General features: G+C 39.0%; 1 pseudogene; it reads right to left on the bottom strand.

The window, feature by feature from the left end:
- Nucleotides 1–5,436: 5,436 nt before the first annotated feature.
- Nucleotides 5,437–15,420, bottom strand: LOC137287900 (excitatory amino acid transporter 3-like; annotated as a pseudogene).
- Between the last annotated feature and the right edge of the window lie 241 nt (nt 15,421–15,661).

Raw genomic sequence — 15,661 nt, 5'->3', positions numbered from 1 at the left:
CTCACTCATCTCAGTCAACCACAAAGTCTCCATCATTATCTACTGAACAACATCCTAAAAGAACAAATAAACCTATGACTGATTATTTTAAAAAATCAAAGCGGTAGAGCCCCAAAAGGAACTTTATAACAAAGATGGATCACTTGAGGACATGGACTTATCCGAAATCGTTCCATCAAAGGCACAAAGCTAGATCCCCAATAAATGCCCCCAAAAGATAATTTATTCAAATTCTATTATACAAAGAAATTGCAGATGATTGATAAATAATTATAATGATTTACTTTTATCGGTCCAGGATTGTACACCATCTGCAGGAGACTTATATCAGATATTTCATTTTGGCCTACGTCATTTCAAGGTTCATCATTCTTTCTTACCTCCAGGTCATCGGGTCACTGACAGATCTTCAGGTGATCGGGTCACTGACGGATCTTCAGGTGATCGGATCACTAACGGATCCTCAGGTGATCGGGTCACTGACGGATCTCCGATCCGTATGAAAGAGAATATTATCCATAGTCCAGTTACACTTACAACTGGACTCGATACAATTACCAAATCTAAGGGTAAACTATTCGAAGAGTTCTGTTTAGATAATGATTCATGCATAACGGTTCCAACACATATTTACATCTTGGCACGGGAACGTATTCAGCTCTACATTTATCAATTACATACTCACACCTGCTGAAGTTAATTCGAATGGTCAGTCCATGATGACCTCTGAGAAAGTGACCATTTTCCAGTGGTATCAAAACCCCTGAACCTATCTGAAATTACCTCATCCACAAGATGGAACTTTGAAAAAGCTCGAAGCTGGATTTTTTTTTATCATACTCTGTGTAGTAACAGACTTAAACCTGAACATTTTTAGAAATTCCTGATGTATTTCTCTGATGAACTCAATAATATAGCTGATGCGTGTATCCCCAAATCCTCTGCATTTCAACACATACGAAAACCATGGTTCACCGATGAGTGTAAACAGGCTTGGAAGGCACTGACGAAAACCAAGCATTATTTCCGTCGCCATCCTATGGTGCATAATTTAAATAAATTTAAAGTCCTAAATGCTAAAGCGCCACGTACCTCTAAACAGAATAACTTTGAACAGAATAAAAGCCAATCCTGGCAAAATTATCTATCCAAAAATAGTCTCCAACGCCCATGCCCAAGGTATGGAAAATGGTCCAGAAAATTAAAGGTTAAGGTACCAAATCTAGTGTCCATCAACTTAAACATGGAGATCAATTACTTATAGAGAAATCAGATATTGCAAATAAACAGGGTAAAACTCTCGCTAAACACACTCTTCCTCATCTAATTACCGAACTCGTTACGAACTATGAAGGATCGTTTTAGTAATATAAGCTCGTATTTAATTATTGCATTTTTAAAAGAATCAGATTTGCTGACTGATTTGTAAATAAATAAATATTTTATGATTGGAAGGTCAAATCAGTAACTCAGTTTGGTAGTGGCGGTATCCTCAAGGGAGGATGAAGTACTGTAAAATTACTGTCCTCCTGAGAGTGTATGTAAGTCCCCAAACATTCCATGTCCGACTTAATCTTCCCCTGTTTAGCTGTAGTATTATTGTCGTTTTAATTTGTGGCTATACTTGCACACAGTCGCCAGCCAGGATGATCTAAATCCTGCTAGGGTTCATGCAGGCACTGCATGTCCCCATGGCCACTAGTATGGTGATCCACCGTCAGCTCTTGGTGATCAAATAGCCCATTTTCACGTGGTATTGTGTGGGATAGTTTTCAGCTTTTGAAAATACATGCTATCTAGTTTTAACACTTTTTTAAAGATACTCTAGTTATTTTACAGTCCGTCGATGACTGGGTCTTAAAATACTTGTATTCAATGTGTATCTACAACTATATGGTTGCAATATTATCGATGTGACGTTAAAGTTTAACTCACTCACTCGTGAAGAGCAGCTGCGTGTACTAGATGACAGATATGGCTGTGTGTCCGTGTGGACAGCACCCCATTGCGAGAGGCGACCGAATTTCTCAATCTGTTTGTTGTGGGTTGCATCCCTGTGTATGTGGAGGAAAGGATTCTAGTGATTGAGGACATATGCGCCAGTAACCTTTTGCCCAACACATCACTTAGACCCTAACATTACATAAACGGAAGGTAGCATTGGCCCGGATCTATAATCGGCTGGTCACGTCACGTCCTGTGCATGGATAACATTGTTATGACAATCATTGTACATTATTGTGCATTTCTGACAATGAATGTTTTCATTTCAAATGAGCCAATCGGGTGACGTTGACGTTTCCAATTTGTTGCCAAGGGCCAAACCATTCTTACCTTAAATTGATAGATAACTTCAGCTATTCACGTCATATGCTCTGGAGTATAACACTGCCAGTATCCTTTGGTGTCAGCATCTTGGACATTCGGTGCGTACTAAAACTGTCCTTCTTGACACTCCGTGGTGGGCGGGGAGCAGGGTTTCTCTCTGTTTTCTTTACGTTTTCTTTTAGCATGACACTTCAACCATCTGGTTCTAGAAACACAAAAAACGAAGTTTACAGGATTTGGATCTCTCTACTGGAAATATTCTTCCAAAAATAATTGAAGCCGTCTTCTAATCAAGCTAAATCTGTTTGCAATTTAATTGTAAAGGCTGTTTCTGGAATTTATGTAGAACTCTTTTGACTTGCTTCTTGTGGCGGGTACATCATCTAAGATAGAGCACGTTATCTCTCCGATACGTCAGAGGTGGACATTGCTGCAGAACTGGAAGATCACTGTGTCTTAGCTGAATTTGACTATAATAGCCAACGGCTGAACGGATGATAAACTAGTTCATCCAGCTATGATCCATGCAGGTAGCAAAAATACTGTAACTCCCCATGGTCTCTAATAGGTGATCTTCCTTCAGTTGCTGGCGATCTCCAGGCCGTTTTCATATTGTCCTGTTCATAAGAGAGAGTTTAGGTTAACGTTCCATGCTATTTTAATTTTCTATATGTGAATGATGATAATACACTTACACTGCCGCCCTTTATCGACTGATTCTTGAATGTAACGTCATCTATTCAACGGTGTTAGTCGATGTATAGCTGAAATATTGCTGGGGTGACGATAACTTTAACTTACTTATTAATATAACTGCTCATGCGAGTTTACAATCGCTAATTTAAAGAACGGGACCACTGGTGCAGTCTACTGGTTAAAACGGTCGTCAATCCGAAGTCCCGTGTACGATTCCTCACAAGGGTATAATATGTGAAGCCGATTTCTGGTGTCCTCGCCGTGGTTTTGCTGGAATATTGATATAAGCAGAGCAAAACCTTACTTACTCGCTATTTACATGACGAAGTGATATGGCGGTATTAGTGTTTGGGTATTCAAAGTATCCTGACACTCGCACGCACGAAAAAAACAACAACTCTAAAAACAATGCTCTATCAAAGCAGTTCTGAAGAAGAAAGTAAAAAGTTGTGACCCAATAAGTGTGACATTTCCCCACTTTCCATTCATCAGATAGAAAACCCAAGGACAATTTGAAGAAGTTAATAAAAGCAGTGTGCAATGCTTGAGCAAAAACCCAGACAGAGTGTGCCCACGCATTAGAACGTTCAGTCAAGGAGAGTCAAAATTACGTTGCTTGACATGCTGTTGTGTTGAGGGTTGAGGGTGAAGGTTGAATTGTTGTATATAGATTTAAGATTGCTTTGGATGGACTGGTAGTGTGTTGCATTTTATGCGGCACCAAAAGAATCTGTGCCCAAAATATTCAATTTCCTGGCAGGGATGAGTGAGTTAATTTTACGCCGCACTCAGCAATATTCCAGCTATATGGTGGCGGTCTGTAAATAATTGAGTCTGGACCAGACAATCCATTAATATTGATCAATACCATGAGCACCGATCTAGGTATTTGGGATACAATGACATGTGTCAACCAAGTCGACGAGCCTGACCATCCCATCCAGTTAGTCGCCTCTTACGACAAGCATCGGTTATTGGAAGTCAGTTCTAACCCAAAAGGGTTGGCGACTTTTAGGCTTTTTAACAGTTTTCAGTTATATCGCTTTGAGTGTAATAACAGTAAAAAATAACGCATGGAAGGCTTTCTGCAAGTGTCAGTTAATACAATCCCTGAAGCACTGATGTGGTTATCATAAACCAACAATAATGTATTAAGCAACTGAACAAGCCATCAATTTGGCCAGGCCAAGTATGGCCAGGGTTCGATCACTATAATTAAAGAGACATTTAACGCTGTTGTTTCTCCCCTCAAATATATTCACAAATGCATTCTATGCATGCATTGACTTCACAAAATGAAATGTTACTTGTTGTGTCCACTGAAGGAATTAGAAGTGAGTGTAATGTGTTTTTCTTCTGTGCTTGTAATAGCGAGTGAAGAAACCAGAACACTATTTAAGAAATGATAGATGCACATTACTCGCGTCCTCTCGTTCGAAATGCTTTGAAAGGACAAGGAAAGAGAGTAATTTTATATGCAAACATTGCGAAAAAGTGTCAAAAAGTCGGATTTTAGATATTTTCGGGAACCGTCTTTTGAATTATATTTGAACATTACGAATTTTATTGACAGAAGCTGATTTTTATAGATTTATAGATTTTTTTAGATGTGGGTGAAAGCAATACCCATTAGGAATGTACTCAGTCATGGCAGAACTCAGGAGGGTACTATCACAAAGATCTTCCACGCAAGACAATCTGCCACCATATTTTATTTAATTTATATATTAATTCCAAAAACATATTTTCCTCTATACCCTATATAACAAATGACTTTAAAATTTAAGCAAAAAGAAACGGTTGTCGGTAAGCTAGTCCAGCACATCTGCATGGTACCCTAGCTTGCGGTTCAAGACTATATGGTGAATCAAGCTCTGTTAGAGTCAACATGTTGACGTTTTAGTGTGTCAATTATCCTTCGAACGTCACACTCGCAGTTTCTGCAGGGGATATGAGGATATTTATTAAAGTGTTTGATTTAATTGAATGAAGGAGATGATTAGACTTGAAACATGGCAGAATCTAGAAAATGAGGACGCTCCAACTATTTTTGGCTGCTAGATTCAAAGGAAACTGTAATGAAATTTTCTGATGCTCAATGTGTGCCCAGTTGTGGTTTTGAAAACAACAACATGCAACTACTCATTAAAATGTAACTTTTCAAACGTCCGAAGTGCTGAACGACTCTCATGGTTGTAAATGGTATAATTTAGAAGAAGCATTTTTGTGACAGCAGACACCGCATAATTAAGCTAAGCACAATGTAGTGTAACTGTTAAAACTCCAAGGCAGTTAAATGCGTGTGAAAGTTGCAAAATACAAATTGTCGAGCTTGATGTAAAAATTGATTGTTGGGCTTGTTTAGACAGATTTTGTGACAGAAGGCACTTTATGGTAAAGATGTTTTGGGCATCACACCAGGTCATTCTCCAGCATCTCCTGCTCTTCCCGTGGAGGCTCACTTTGTGTCTCGGATGTGGCACCTGGTGGGAGGTTTGTGTAATGGCAGACAACTCCTTCGGCCAGACAATCACTTGAGACATTTAGCATTGTGCGGGAACGATCTCTGGAAAGTCAGAATAAGAGTGCAGAATTGGTTTGGTTTGGTTTGGTGGTAGTCGACATCGTTGTGAAATGGATATGAAAACATACTGGTCTTTACCAATGTTGAGTTAATATAAAGCATCACCATAATATTTAACTTGTCCTCTCAATGGAATACTTAAATGATAATACTGTACACGACCTCTGTTTAAAAACTGAAACGTTGTCATCAAAGTTATATCATATCTCATATACACTATAGGAAAATAGAACTATTGGTGGGCACCAGTAACTATTCACCTTCTGTTCACGTCACTGTGTACATTCTCATGAGGACAATGTAAGTTTTGCGACCAAAATACCGAATGACGAAAGCTTATATGAACCAGTCAACAGTGACCAAGTTGACTGCTTGAAACAGCGGTTAGGCTGGAATATATATATATATATATATATATATATATATATATATATATATATATATATATATATATATATATATATATGACTGAGTATATAAGTTACGTTTTCTTTTAATTTGGGTGTTAGAGGTCTAGCAATGTGGCATACCATTATTTGGAACAAAATCGGAAACATGTATACCAGCTGTTTTAACATTGGAAGGGATTGTGCTAATTTTAGGATATATTTTTTAACTTTGGTGGCGATATGGCTTATCGTCTGTTTTCCAGCTTATTACCATGGTAACTAGAATACCTTTATGTGAAAAGGATAAAATTGAAACTGAATTGAATTGAAGTATTTCATGACCATCACAACATACCTTATAATTATTACATCTCCAAATGATAGGCTGTTTCCATTGTACTGAGCTATGAACACAGGAGCAATGGCAGCAAACACAGCACCACCGTCCATATTGATCGTGGCTCCTACTGGGAGGATGAAACGGGAAATCCGTGTGTCCATCTTCATCCGTTGCTCGACACACTGCATCGTCACCGGAAGTGTGGCAGCGCTGGAAACAAAATACTTGTGATCATTACGTCCGCAACTTACATTCATAACACATGTTATCTTTGTCTAGACACGGATCTTCCTATCTTTACCGATAATCAAACTGTATCGTTCCAGGCACTGTAGTGGCACTGGATAAAATGTTACCATGCACACGAGGCTGAGACCCACGTCCGATACCGACAGGAACGGAGACACTAAACTTTTCGTGAACACCTGGTGTCATTACTTATCTTGCGCGGTGCATTAAGATGATATTCACAGCTATCTTGCTCTTTTATTTTTCATCTATTTCTAAGAATAGGCAAGACCGCCTATTCTTTTCAGAGAGTAAATTCAGTTCTGGGCAATGCACTACTTCCAATCAAATGTAACTAATGATTACTGGTTTGATGATATGAACTTGCAGTTCTTACTTCTATGTAGCATTTGATATGACACGTACTGTGCTGCAAAAATGAGTATGAGACAATGCAATCATGACAGTTAACGTAAGACCCGCTCAAATGCAATGTAATGGTCATTCCAACATAATTGACCCAATTGTGGTTACACATACACCAAAACTAAAATATCTAATATTACTAAAATGACATTTGTTTCTTAAAAACAAACATCCAGCCTACGGAAAACAAAAAAAGTCAGTCCAAATATTTTGGTTTTTGAAATACGAGGGTTGGCTGAAAAGTTCTAAGCCTCACTGTGAAAAAAAGTTACAAGGTCCACGTTTGTAATTTATTTTTCTACATAGTCCACTTCCAAGTTCACACACGTTTGCCAGCGATACTGCAAGGCCCGAATCCCGGTCAGGAAGAAATCTTCTTCAGCTACCCTAAAAAAATCAGTCACAGCGGAAATGACGTCATCATTACTTGCAAAATGGCGACCGGCGAGTTCCTTTTTCATTTTGGGGAACAGGTGGAAGTCAGAAGGAGCCAAATCAGGTAAATAAGGAGGATGGTCAATGAGTTCAAAGCCACAATCGCGGATTGTTGACATGGCCACCACCTATTTGTGAACAGGCGCATTGTCTTGGTGGAAGAGGACACCTTTAGCGATCATCACTCGTCGTTTGGCTTTGATTGCTTCTCGCAACTGGTTCAGTAGATCAGCATAGTATCTGCCGTTGATAGTTTGACCTTTTTCAAGATAATCAATGAGCAGAATACCCCTGGAATCCCAAAAGACTGATGCCATCACCTTTCCAGCTGAAGGAACAGACTTGGCTTTCTTCGGAGCTGGTGAATCAGGATGCTTCCACTGTTTTGACTGTAGTTTTGTTTCTGGTTGAAAGTGATGTATCCAGGTCTCATCCATGGTTACAAATCGTGCCACAAAATCATCGGGATCTACTTCAAAACGACGCAAATTGTCAAGGGACGTCTGGAACCTGGCACGTTTCTGTTCTGCTGTCAAGAGCTTTGGCACCCATCTTGCAGAAACTTTAGTCATTCCTAATTCGTTGGTGATAATATGCTCAACCCTTTCATGAGAGATGCCCACTACACTAGCAATATGTCGAGTAGTCAGTCGTCTATCATCCATCAACATATCGAGCACTCGCGTGATGTTTTCTGGAGTGGTTGCTGTTGAAGGCCTTCCTGAGCGTGGGTCATCATCAAGGCTTTGTCTGCCACGCTTAAATTCTGCAGACCACTTCTTTACTGTGGAAAATGAAGGAGCGTCATCCCCTAGAGTGGAGACCATGTCAGCATGTATCTGTGTTGGGGACATCCCTTTCTTTTGCAAGTACTTGATGACTGCCCTGTATTCAGTTTTGTCCATTTCTGATGATTTCAGAGGGTAGGTTTACCAAAAGAGCTGTAGTTGAGATAAAACTATTAGTACGTTTGTAGTTCTTGTGTCTATGATTCACTAAATGGTTGTCCTCATTGGTGGCAAACACCTGTCTCTACCTGTGAAGTGAAAACAGTCGTGTCTGATGAAAAACTTTCTCGCAAAGTATATGTTTGATTCCTAATGTGTTGAGATCCAACATAAACCATAATCAGTCAAAACAATAACTGTATCTATATTTCACATGTTTAAACATTGCAAACACCACAGTTTAGTTAACTGCAAAACAGTATTGCCATAGGCGTCTCCCTGTTACGGAGCTTATAGTTTGACATGACGTTCTCAAATATAAGCATGAACATGAGAAATACCATTAATATCAAAATAATAGTTCAGAAAAGGCAATATCACTGAAATTCTAAAGGCTATAAAGCAATACACGCTGTACTTTGCAACACTTTATGGAGGTTACAATAGAATTTGAACTTGATACATATATAAAATTGTCTGTTTTATCTATACCAGAAAAAAGTAAAAATCTACGTGTCCATAGGACACCTGAAGCATGTGAACAACCTTGTAAAGTAATGTACACTTGTACACAAGTACTGTACACTTCCTGTATACTACAAACAAAAAGTATGGGAACACCCTAAACGATTATAATCATACATAAACTTCACTGTTGTGATATCATTTATACAGTTAAAGGTAAATACAGTTTTTGTCTACTTATTGGGCACTTTAAACGCCATGTTGGAATATGCAGTGAAGTAAATGATTCAATATTCATTGAGTTTTGAGTGAAACGAAACATTGTCAAGAACTGTTAAAAACAAGGGTGTTGGATTCATGTGGAAAACTGACTTCCCATGCAGCCTGTGGCACCTTTTCCTGTAAAAGAATCTACAGACAATTTTGAAGCCTCGCAACGTCTGCGTCATGCCATAGCTGGGAAGCTAAGCGCTCACGACAGAAGAAGGGCCATTGTTACAAGATGGTGAATCCATACGAAGTGTTGCTCACAGTATTCAAGTGTTTACCTCTGTCATTCACAGACTGAGAAACAGGTTCCAAGCCACTGGTAGAGTACAGGACAGACCTCGTTCTAAAAGACCCAGAAGACATCATGAGCAGATAACCTATACGTTTTGCTCTTCAAGCCACTGGTAGAGTACAGGACAGACCTCGTTCTAAAAGACCCAGAAGACATCATGAGCAGATAACCTATACGTTTTGCTCTTCAAGCCACTGGTAGAGTACAGGACAGACCTCGTTCTAAAAGACCCAGAAGACATCATGAGCAGATAACCTATACGTTTTGCTCTTCAAGCCACTGGTAGAGTACAGGACAGACCTCGTTCTAAAGGACCCAGAAGACATCATGAGCAGATAACCTATACGTTTTGCTCTTCAAGCCACTGGTAGAGTACAGGACAGACCTCGTTCTAAAGGACCCAGAAGACATCATGAGCAGATAACCTATACGTTTTGCTCTTCAAGCCACTGGTAGAGTACAGGACAGACCTCGTTCTAAAAGACCCAGAAGACATCATGAGCAGATAACCTATACGTTTTGCTCTTCAAGCCACTGGTAGAGTACAGGACAGACCTCGTTCTAAAAGACCCAGAAGACATCATGAGCAGATAACCTATACGTTTTGCTCCAAATCAATAAGAACTGATTCACAACTGTCAGTGCCTAGTTGTTACAACCTGCAAGGGACGTCTGTCTTCCAAATGCACTTGGCTGTCGTGTTTCTGAGTTTGGTGTGTTTCAGCACCCTTGTCTTTCACAGTTTTGACAATGTTTTATTTCACTAAAAGGAATATTTATTCAGTAGCTTCATTGCATGATCCTACATGTCGTTTAAAGTGTCCACTTACCACAAAAAAAGTTGCATTTACCTTAGAGTATACATGGCCTTACCACGTTTAAGTTTTTATTTACTTTTTGTTTGTAGTGTAGATTACCGTTATGGAGGTTAGGGTTTGTTTCATCACAGACATCTAATTACACAGCCTACCATCATGTTCACGTTTAAGGTACACATTTTAAGTCCCCTTTCATCGATTGTTTATTTAATTCAGATTTTGTTAAATGGTTGTATACAGGAAGAAATGCATGTTACGTTATTTATGTTTGTATGTTGAAGTCACGGGTGATAAATAAAACATTGCGTAGGTTAGGCGGGTTTGGGCGACATGGAAACATCTAGCAAATATTGAATCGGGATCATGTACACTGCTGTGGAACGTTTTCTAGAAGATAGTTAACATATATATCTCCAAGAAAGAAAAACATGAATTTTTTACAAGTCCAATAACAGCATTGCAACACACCTTATTTACACAACTACTATTTGACACTGATAACAAACAGTAGTAATGTTTTCTTGTCAGCTCTGCCTGAACAACAGTTAAAGTCCCCCAAAGCAGTGTCTTGTTTATTTTTAAATGTCTATTACCGTGTGTATGTTGACGGCATGGATAAACATCAATTGGCACCATTTTGGTGGAGTGATTGATTAACACACAAATGAAACCACAATGCATGCAGATACCACTTTCATATTCATCGTGATAAACCCTGACTTGACCATTTTGTTATCAAAGGAAGTAATCACATGACCCAATGCGAACAAAACACTTAAGACTTTGACTTCAATCAAAATGACAGATATCAAGTATATGAAATGTAAGTTGAGGTGTAACCTAGACCGACATGATAGGTTATCATTTCATTCAAGTGCAAATACTACCTATATTCCTTGTTTTATGATTTGTTCTGATATGTGAAAATATCAAGTTTCATGCAGATGAAGTTAACATGCCTCTGACGATAGCGAAATCATTGTCAATAAAGCAGGCTTCAATCTTGAAAAAAACCACATCTAGTGAAAGGTGCGTGCACAGTTCAGTGACAACGGTTTTGAGAAATGTGTGAGTGAGTTTAGTTTTACGTCGCACTCAGCAATATTCCAGCTATATGGCGGCGGTTTGTAAATAATCGAGTCTGGACCAGACAATCCAGTGATCAACAGCATGAGCATCGATCTGCCCAACTGGGAACTGATGACATGTGTCAAACAAGTCGACGAGCCTGACCAACCGATCCTGTTAGTCGCCTCTTACGACAAGCATAGTTGCCTTGTGTGGCAAGCATGGGTTGCTGAAGGTCTATTCTACCATGGGACCTTAAGGCGTCTTTGAGAAATGAACTTTGTACGAACTGAATGTGACTGCTGATAAAACCATTTCAACATTTTGACGAAAGGATAACTGAGTTAAGGAGAAACTGAGGAAGTAAATACCTGGAACTTGTTGCAAAGGCTGTCAGTAGAGCTTGTGTTGCCTTGAGATATATTGAATATGGATTCTTTCTGGTCAGGATGGTATGCAAGACTGAAAGGACCACCAGTGAATGGACTGCTAATCCTGCCATTTCAGTTGCAATATAGATAGCCAGTGTTCGTCCAGTGTCCGTCAGGTCGCTTGTGGACATGATCTGGCCAGTAATGAGAAACAGTATGCCAAGCTTGAAAAGACGGCGTTGTCCAACGAAAGTGATCGCTGATTTATTGGCAGTTCCGATCGTCATCAATTTGTGAGTAAGTAAATGTGTACCTTAAAATCTAATCTTGGCATTTCGGGTGATCTAACGTAATATCCTGAATATCTAGCTGGCTTTAGAAAGAATTATTCAACTTAAGGTCATATAATTATATTTTATGCACTAATCCAAAATATTTAATGGAGATGAAAATATAAAGCTTTTGTACCTTTGTATGTAGCTTTTGTTGAGTTCTTAGATTTCAGTATTTGCTCTAAGCAATGGAAATGTCTACAATGAGTGAGCGAGTTTAGTTTGACATCGCATTCAGCGATATTCAAGCTATATGGCGGTGATATGTAAATAATTGAGTCTGGACCAAACAACCCAGCCCCAACAGTGGCCACAACATACTATTGCTAACCACATTGTATACATGCAGAAAAGTTATGAAGTCATTATGGAATGTTTTCTTAATGTCCGTCCCTTTAAACTGGAAGTTTGGCTGTGTGTATAATTCACTGGAACCCATTAAATAACGGAATGCACATTTTATGTTTGAGCGTTCAAGTCCTCTACTTCTACAAGAATTCCTATCCCGTAACATGCAAAAGTACTACATTTAGAATATCCGAGGTATCCTTGAAAATAAGAAATCTTCAAAATTATCAACTACATGGACATCTTCCAGTTAGAAGTACTTTTTCAAACGAATCTAGTTTCGATGTGGCCACACAACACGTCTGATTCAAAGACAAGACATCTTCCTACCCTTCAGGCATACACACCCACCCGTCAGTTTCAGCTTCCAGGTTTTTTTTGTTTTACACAGCATCACATAACAGCCAAGTGTTATGATGTTACTGAACCCACACAAACTTGTCCACATTCGCAGGATTTTAGCCCCGTCGGTGAGTTTCACAGATTCCAGAACGACCATTTTGCACACAAACTAAGTACATCAATGTTTGGTAGCTGCATAGTGTGCACCACATTTTCCACTACATTGTCCACTACATTGTCCAGAAGAGTACGCAATGCAGCGAGTGTGCAAAACGGAAGCTCTCCGGATCTTACAGACACCCATTCGTATAGAACAAATTGATGATTGCGACGCGGCTAAATCAAAAATGATGTTTCTAAATGGCAGTAAAATAACTGTTACGCGCACAACTAAAAGAGAACCATTTCAATTTTTTATTTATCCTAACTGTTGACGTTATGTCTTTTCACTACATGGCTATTTGGATAGGTTTAGGATGATTGTGTTGATCACTACCCTTGCGATGTTTGTAAAATGGTTCATTTCCTGAGAAAAATTTAAAATAATGATGGAACTGCATATTGTTGAAATGAAAAAAACAAGCCTCTGGAGGCATAAATCTGTTGTTGCGATGACAATTGAAAATGATTGAAACGAAACACACTCATGAAGACAACTTGAAGTGTGTCTGCTCACCACATCACCAGTTTGATCATATTTTGGGTGACTGTGTTGATGACCGTGACCACGGCTCCACGACGACCAAGCAGGTTGAGAGTCACCCCGAACACAGTGCAGCACATGAGTACACCTGGATGTGTAATGTTATGCAAATAGAGACAATCACGCAATACATCCATGACGTCAGCTGACAAAACAAACAAGCTTCAATTATTATTATGTTAAAATAATTATATCGTTTTAATCCATATGGAACCTAAAATCCAAATTATGCTCACCTGCTCAGGTCATATTATTCCTGGAATAGGAATGTCTTCACTTGAATACCTACAGGTCAGTGAATTTCTGATTCGTGATGGTTAGAACTGTGAAACTGGTTCTACTTGTACATGGCATTTATATGAGCACTGGAGGAGATGCTTGGCATGTCAGGTACCGAGGAGGACATTTGCGTGTCTGCTGAATTGGCTAACTATAAGATTGCTGTCAAAAGTGTGTTCACATGCATGCTGTTTTGATAATTAGGAATACCTAAGATATTTGCACCGTCAACCAGTCGACTGTGTTCTCCTTGTCGAAGATGGCTGAATGTTGACCATTGTAGAATGTCCTGTATTATTTATGACCGCAGAACTGGAGCTAGCACCCTCGTCTGTCCTTGTCTCAGTGCTTGAATGTTCAAACGTGGCAGCTACTATGTACTAAGTTTCTTAAAACAGTAAGTGAATGAGGTTACGAAGTTTAGAGGAATTTCGTCACAAATACAAATCTGCGACAGTGTTATAAGTCATCAAGGCATGAAACCCAATGACGGATAAAAAAGGTGGATATGCTCGAGTTTGTCAAGAGGGACCCTTTATTTGTATTCCTGGGACAATTGTCTAAGTCCAGAACACAGCTGTCTTAAAATCATTACGGTTTATGGATGTAAACTTCACAAATAATTACATTTGAAACTATTTCGGTCACAAGTCTGATGTTCTGCTTGAAATGGGTGCTTTGGGGCTACTGAAATGAAGAGAAATTAATCCATGCTATATGTATAAAGCTACAAAAACATTCATAATCCGCTGAGTGCTTATTTTGTAACTGAAGCGTCTTGTTAAGATACGTAGTCACAGCTGTCGTATAGGTTGCATATTTTTAGCATGCTGCTAAAACAACATAGAAAGAGTAATTTACCTCAACATATTCAGAAAGATATCCCTTGCCGACGTCATAGCGTTATTGTGTGATGCATGGGCTGTTGACGAGTCTGAATACGCTCCAGGTTTTATGGTCAGGACTAGTGCCATGCCAACCAGTGTTCCAGCAAAAGATGTACATGCGTAATATACAAACGATAGGACACCTATTCTTCCGGCAGATGCTCCTTTCATGTTTCCGAGACCTTGCAGACAACATTTATTACATTCACGTGTAAAAAGTTTAAAATATTCTTACATATTGAGAAAAAACTTCAGATTTTAATTAGATTTTGCAGACAAGTACAATGGTTTTGTATTTGATGCAGATACATTACGGAGTCTTCAGAAGAACTTGTAGCATTGACATGACAGCAGTTTCCGGCAGATTCTATTCAAAAGCATTGAGACAACAAAGCTCTATGAATGCGACGTATCAATTAGAGGCATGCACTTATACTGAGGTTGTTTACTGTGGGTACCTTTAAGTTGATATTACACATTATGATGTAATAATGATATCCCCAGATCAACTGAACATTTATGACACAGGAACATCTTGAGAAATAGAATATGTAACACCAGGGGTTATTTTATATAAAAGTCATAGGAATTTTATAACATGGGTTGTCTGCTTTATTATACAATTTCAATACTCGTATTTGCATTAAAAGGACTTGGATGGTGGTTACCTGTGATGATACTGGCTATTATCAGAGGCAGCATCAGCATCTTCAGTATACGAAGGAAATGCTCTCCGGGAAACTGTACCAACTGTATAGCATCAGAGGACGGCTTAAGTGACCGGCACATCATCCCAGCAACAACTCCCAGTACAATGGCGAGAATTGTAGAGATGAGAGGATGTTGTGTCGGAGAAACTGACGAAACTTCATCTGTCATGAGACACGTGCATATATATCAGTGATACCACATTCTGCAAACGTCAACATCGCTTAGGGAAGGCATTATACTCTAGGTCTAGCATGGACATAAGAATAGAATCAGGAATGGTACTCTCATCGATGCAAGTATATGTTGAATGATATGCAGAGGTTTACTATTAAATGGTATACTAAAGAACAAATTATGATTGAATGATGGTTTTAGTATTTGGATAATCAAGTCAGCGATATG

Source organism: Haliotis asinina, chromosome 6 (assembly GCF_037392515.1).
Source record: "Haliotis asinina isolate JCU_RB_2024 chromosome 6, JCU_Hal_asi_v2, whole genome shotgun sequence".
Taxonomy (NCBI): Eukaryota; Metazoa; Mollusca; class Gastropoda; order Lepetellida; family Haliotidae; genus Haliotis; species Haliotis asinina.
This window is presented reverse-complemented; position numbering and strand designations above follow the sequence as displayed.